Source organism: Dendropsophus ebraccatus, chromosome 9 (assembly GCF_027789765.1).
Source record: "Dendropsophus ebraccatus isolate aDenEbr1 chromosome 9, aDenEbr1.pat, whole genome shotgun sequence".
Lineage (NCBI taxonomy): Eukaryota > Metazoa > Chordata > Amphibia > Anura > Hylidae > Dendropsophus > Dendropsophus ebraccatus.
Window position 1 is genome coordinate 96347997 of NC_091462.1, and position 7205 is coordinate 96355201.

Here is a 7205-nt window from a genome sequence, read left to right on the forward strand (position 1 = left end):
TTACCCTGTGGATAGGCGATATATGTTTGTCATAGCAACTTGGCATCTCACATTATCAAAGCTATTTGTGATGAGAGAACAATGTAAAGTAATAAGTACAGTACAGTACAGTAATAAGACAGTCCAACAACAAAAGAAAGCACAGTGGGCACTGATTAATGGGAAAACTGGGTGCACCACAACACATATAAACTGGGATAATATCAAAAAAAGAGAAAAGCATATGTGCTATAAACTGATGCACACACCAAATATTAGGTCAACATATTACAAATCTTTATTGAGTACAAAAGACACACCACAAAGTGTCGAGGTGCCTTCCCAAAGAAGGCCTACTGTTGTTGGCTGTCTCCTAATTAAGTTGGAGAATGGGTCCGGATCCCCTCTCCCACACCATGCACTTAGAATGAAGACACAGACAACGTATCTTGCAAACAAGTCTGGTGTAAATGGGCCCAGTTTTATTATGGTGATCACATTTTATAGACAGATAAAATATAGGGTGGTAACAAATGCTAATAAGGCATAGATGAGGCGGTGCTAGTGATTTAGATATTCAGTCATGCGCAATAGCATCTATATTAGTATCCATTATTATTATTCAAAAAGGTTAGAATAACACATTCTGTGCAATGATACTTTCACATTATTCCCACTGTAACAGACAGGCAACTTTCCTCTGAGAATGTCCTTAAACACAGATAAACATGTCTCTGAGGGAAATAGTTCTTGAGACAAAACATTCTTTCTAGTGTCATATCAGAAGTTTTCCAAGGTAAGCAATGTTCCAACTATCTCTGAGAACCCACCTTTATTTATACAGAAAAAACCAATGGATATGAATGTAAAATGCAAAGTCATACACTATATACGTCATCAACTTCAAAAAACTAATAACTACGGATATATTTTGACAGATAAATTGTTTACATAAGGATGTTGATACATACATAAGGATGCTAAAAAACATTTGTTATCTGCTTATGAGAATTATAGAATAACATTTATTATCTGCTGGGAACAGGTTTATTATCTGCTGGGAACAGGTTCAGTCACATAGGAGAGTTCCATAATCTCGAAACCAGCTGTATATCCTTGAACAAGTTCAGTGAAAGTTCCATGAGAAAAAGTCTTATTGTTTCTTTCAAACTTTGGATGGAAAAGGATTTATTTTTCTTTCAAACTTTGGATGGATTAACTCATTCCTCTCAGTGTCCCCCCTTTTTGGCGATGATGAAGAAATCTGGGTCCTGGACAGGATTAAATCCCAGTATGCACCCTAAACACTCTCTGACCGGCGAGGGTTGTCAGGGTGCGGATGCTTCTGGGTCCAACACCATCACCTAGAGCCACATGGGCATATCCTCCTCCAAGAAATTTCCTCATCATAACGCCAATCTAGAAGGAAAAGAAACAAACATCATTACTTATAGAGTATAAGATTTAGTCTTTGTAACTTTCTGACAACAACAGCATAATCCTTTGATTATACAATAGACCAATAAAAGAAACAACATGATCTGAAAAACTGTTTGTAGTATTCCCATGAACCATCCTCCCATACCATTGAACCAATTTGCAGGATTTAAGCTAGCTAATGCCCCTGACCACCATTTATCCTGGTCTGACAGAATCATCTCATCATGTTTTTTCCTTAGTTGTGCAATTTTATCCAGTCCTGCTGTGATTTGCACTATTCCCTGATCATTTACATAATGACAACATGTAGGGCCAACTACCTGACACATCCCCCCTTGAGCAGCAGTCAGAAAATCAAGCACCACAGTGTGCTGGTTAGTAACTACCATAAGTTGCCTCTGTACTGCTACTGAGGTGTTAAGTATATCCAGTATGTCAAATATCTGATCATCTAAATAGTCTGTGGCTCCAACTAATTTGTCCCAAGTTTGCATCACCATAAGATACAGAAATAAAGTACTAAAAAATTTGTTGAGAGTTATAGATGGCGGAACAAACTTACAGCAGATGAGATAGGTAGGTCTGCAATAACCGAAAGAAAATACTAAACAATGGGTGAGTCTGTACAGTATACATAAATATACAGCTTAGTTACAACAAAACAAATAAAAGCTTATTATCAATACCCAAAATAACATATATATATGACAAATACCTCTCCGGATTTTATCAAAATAACCAAACCTTATTGTCTTATCACTGTATATAACAGACGTGACTCTATAACAAGGACTTTAAAAAGTTTCTGAAAAAGGAAAGTTTAGATGTGAGCAAATCTTATCTCATGGCAAAATTAAAATAAAAAGTTGATTGACACATAAATTAAAAACAGCACAACAGGTAAATGCAATAAAATCTCCACAATGTGACCTACTATGTAACCACTAGATTCACTTATAATAACCAGATAGTGAATTCACAATCTTTAGTATGGGATTCTCAAAATTTCCACTTCTTTTTAGTCTTTTTACTTTATTTTGTACCTAGAAAACGTCTTTATGATTAGATCACACAGGACTAATGACTGGTCGCATGGTCACATCTCTTCCTGTACATAATCATATAGTATAATACATACACCAATAATATGAAGTAACTTGGCGCTTATTACCGATATAATATTTGGATCCTACTGAATTGTCTCTTGTTTCACTGAGATCATCACATATTACACATAAGATAACCACCATAGAAATAAAAGCAAAGTGTAAATGATACATCACCTAAGGTTTCAAAGCCTTTTTAGAATAATATATCATATGATCCTTTTTGTAATAGTAGCATTGGTATGGATCCTTTATCCTTAAACCCATCTTTTGACTGACAGGCCTCTTTACAGACACTTGGACTCTTGGCCTCAGTTATATCGCTTCTTTTAAGGCCACTAGTATCACCTCAGACATTGGCTTTGTTGTCTCCCATAGCTTTGGCTGACCTGTAAAGAAGACACCAATACAAACAAGGACATACCTATATAGGCCACCTGTGGCAGGTGGATGACGTCCACTTACATTCCCTGAAACAGGCAGGAAGATGACAGACTATGCAGACAGGCACTTTACCGTGTTACTTACAGTAGGTTATGACAGGTGTAGACAATACAGCCGTACACAACCCTCTCTGCTATATTTGTTGTCCCCTGGGCCGCCCAATGTGAGGATACTACACCACATTACACATGGCTTCCTTCTGCTGGTTTTGTCAGACAACTTACAGTGGGATACAAGGCAGGCGGCAAACACAGTTACTTACTTACTGTCTGACTGCCATCTTTACCCTGTACCTCCTCTCCATCCGCTGGTCTCACAGCTTGTTGCTGATTGTTTCTGGAAAAGACTTAAAAACAAACAGATCCACATCTCCTCCTCCACCTGTACACTATGTACGGTTACCTCAGGAAGAGACTGGAAACATCTCCCCATTCCCTTGTACGCTTTGTACGCTGTTACCTTGGGAAGAGCACAGAAACCACAGCATCACCAGCTTCATCCATCACCCTTTTTGGCATCAGGGTTTGTCTGCGTGAACGTTGCGTCAGCCACTCTATGGCAGCTTTTTTTCAAGTGCTTTTGGTAAGCCCAGGGACCAAACAAATCTCTAATTTGCCAATTAACCCATAATGGTGGGCTCCATATAGACCTCTGCACAGTTACCTCCAACCATCTTACATGTCTCAGTGATTGTCCTCACCTCCAGCTTATGGCAGGAGCAGTTTCTGCAGTGGAACGTCACTCTGCATGGCGGTAACATATATCCTTGCGTCTTGTGTCATCCATCTTGAAAAGTCTGAGATAATCTACAATGAAAACTTTTAAACTTTCATTAATATTTGGGCTTTCAATTACATTTTCATCTTTCACAATTTAAAATATCAAAATTGGCTACTCCATCAAAATGGGCTGCTATATATATTGGGGGGCATAAGGAGTGCAGACTGGAGCCATGGATATGGGTTTGGCTTTACTAGGGATAAAACAATACATATATATTCATCAGCTAGTCTGCCATAACCCTAAAAATAAAGACATTAAAAAAACAATTAAACATTGTACACTTGTCCCATATTAACCTTCTTTTGATTAAAAAAAGTAAATAAATCAGCTGAAATGAATATTCCTTCAATCCGCTGCTCTTATCAGTAAACAGAACGCTCTGTACCTCACTTCTAACCTTGAGCAGTGAAATCATTAGATACAAGAGTTAAAACTTCTTGGAAGTTGGACAGTGGCACACATACTTATTAGGATAGATGTGTACACATATATATATATATATATATATATATATATATATATAAAAACACTTGTTAAATAAAGTTACATAGAAATATATATTACAGTAGTAAGTTACTACTCCTTAGAAATATCATACGTTGGGGACACACACTTAAAGAAAATCTGCTTACAATATACCTTTGTCTAACTTTCTTCTCCATCAGGTAATAATATTCATTAATAAATGTGCAAAACAGTTGTTAGACTCTATCGGAGAATCCTGTGCCCGCCCCCTCAGTGACACTAAGCAGTATGGGCGGAGGACAGAAATGCCAGGAGTTAAAATGGCCACCGGACTAGATAACCGGATATAGGGGTGTTGGCTTAGGGCATGGTTTTGAGACGTCACAATTATAATACAGACGTGGATGATATGTGGGAGTGGTTGGCTTTCAGTCGCCATCTTTGAGGGCTGATTACAAAAAAGTGGCGTAGCTAAATAAACAAATGTTCCACGGTCGGGACAACAGAAAATGATCAACATTTTGTAACACGTAACATACTTCCAAAGCGGAACACCAGCTTAGTAAGACTGGCTGAAATACGACAGTATATAATGTAGGAGCGTACATTACATTACACTAACAGCTCTGATTCTTTTTTTTTCCTAATGCTGCTTGCATGTGATCTGCAGCCCTCAGAGCTGGTTGATGGCTTTGTACAAAACATAACAAATAACACACATTATGTACTTTGTATGCTGCTTCACTACGCAGCATTAATTAACCTATTCAGCTCTCTCAGTACTGTATCTAGCAATGAGCTGGACTGTTCTCCTTGTCTGAGTACGTGGCTTTGTACTTAGACACTTATATGGCACTGTACACTATTTGAGGTTAGGCTGCTCACCTCCACAAAGGCATCACTACTATCAGGTCAGGCACTTTAAATCAAAGTAACTACTTCAACAGCCGACCAAAGGGAAGATTCCTGCAGAACAAAGGGTCTATACGCCACCATTGGAGGTAGGTTGGCTTTTCGCAGGATCTGGAGTTTGTATACAGATATAAACTGGGTACAATGGTGTAACATAATGATGTGGCTTGGGTCTGCCACACACACTACAATATTCTGTCTTATCTAGATATTGCTGGTCACCGGCACATGACATGTCCACCCATTATCAATTATTAATCCTCCCCTTGTTTCTTGGACTTTAGTCCAAGTATTGGGGTTAAAAACAGCATCGTGTTGGATGTTAAAATATTTCAACATTGCTTTTGCCCTTTTTGCTTGTTCTTTGCCATATCGGCAGGTCACTATGTGGGTTGCAGAAACCCCTTTTGATTCTGTGTGTCCCATTTTATATTACTTCGTGATCGTATAACAGGAGGCACCCAGAATGATCAACTGATGATTTTCTTTCTTGTGTCCTGTACGTATAACAGGAGGCACCCAGAATGATCAACTGATGATTTTCTTTCTTGTGTCCTGTACACTTATGACCACGGATCAATTACTTCGTGATCGTATAACAGGAGGCACCCAGAATGATCAACTGATGATTTTCTTTCTTGTGTCCTGTACACTTATGACCACGGATCACTACCAAAAGCTGGGACTTAGAATATTCCACGGTTCAGGGCTTCCTTCTCTTATGTTGAAATACACTCTTGCTGCTATGTAGATTGCAAAACAAGTTACCCCAAGTATACAGAGGACAGTAATAGGCATATCACAGATCTTTCCCTTGGAAACAACCAGACCACTGTCCAGCGTCCTTGTATAGTTAGGCTACTAGGCTCATTCCAAGGTGGTTTTAGCACTGGCACTGTTCCCACTGCACAACGCTCCGTGTTTATGAGGATCTGTGTGACAACCACGGCCGGGCCCTGAGTAACAGTTTTAGCCTGAATGAGCAATTCTTCGCCTACTATATACTATCCCTCACAGGTTAGGACAAACAGACATAGAACAGCCAACAAGAGGAGAACAAAGTTCAAATTAACACGCCTATCGTGAGTTCACTTTGATAACTTACTCTGCAGAGGTAGGTGAGAAAAGATGTGAAGGAGGAGAGCACAGAAAAGAGCAAACAAATTTTTTACTCTTACCTGGCCAGGTTTTGTGGTCTCCTTGTTCACCTCTCTCTCCCCTGGTACAGCAGTGCAGGTCATCCGATCTCCCGATGTAATGGGCGTGTCCCTGTTCAAAGGGCGCCAATAATGTCGAGGTGCCTTCCCAAAGAAGGCCTACTGTTGTTGGCTGTCTCCTAATTAAGTTGGAGAATGGGTCCGGATCCCCTCTCCCACACCATGCACTTAGAATGAAGACACAGACAACGTATCTTGCAAACAAGTCTGGTGTAAATGGGCCCAGTTTTATTATGGTGATCACATTTTATAGACAGATAAAATATAGGGTGGTAACAAATGCTAATAAGGCATAGATGAGGCGGTGCTAGTGATTTAGATATTCAGTCATGCGCAATAGCATCTATATTAGTATCCATTATTATTATTCAAAAAGGTTAGAATAACACATTCTGTGCAATGATACTTTCACATTATTCCCACTGTAACAGACAGGCAACTTTCCTCTGAGAATGTCCTTAAACACAGATAAACATGTCTCTGAGGGAAATAGTTCTTGAGACAAAACATTCTTTCTAGTGTCATATCAGAAGTTTTCCAAGGTAAGCAATGTTCCAACTATCTCTGAGAACCCACCTTTATTTATACAGAAAAAACCAATGGATATGAATGTAAAATGCAAAGTCATACACTATATACGTCATCAACTTCAAAAAACTAATAACTACGGATATATTTTGACAGATAAATTGTTTACATAAGGATGTTGATACATACATAAGGATGCTAAAAAACATTTGTTATCTGCTTATGAGAATTATAGAATAACATTTATTATCTGCTGGGAACAGGTTTATTATCTGCTGGGAACAGGTTCAGTCACATAGGAGAGTTCCATAATCTCGAAACCAGCTGTATA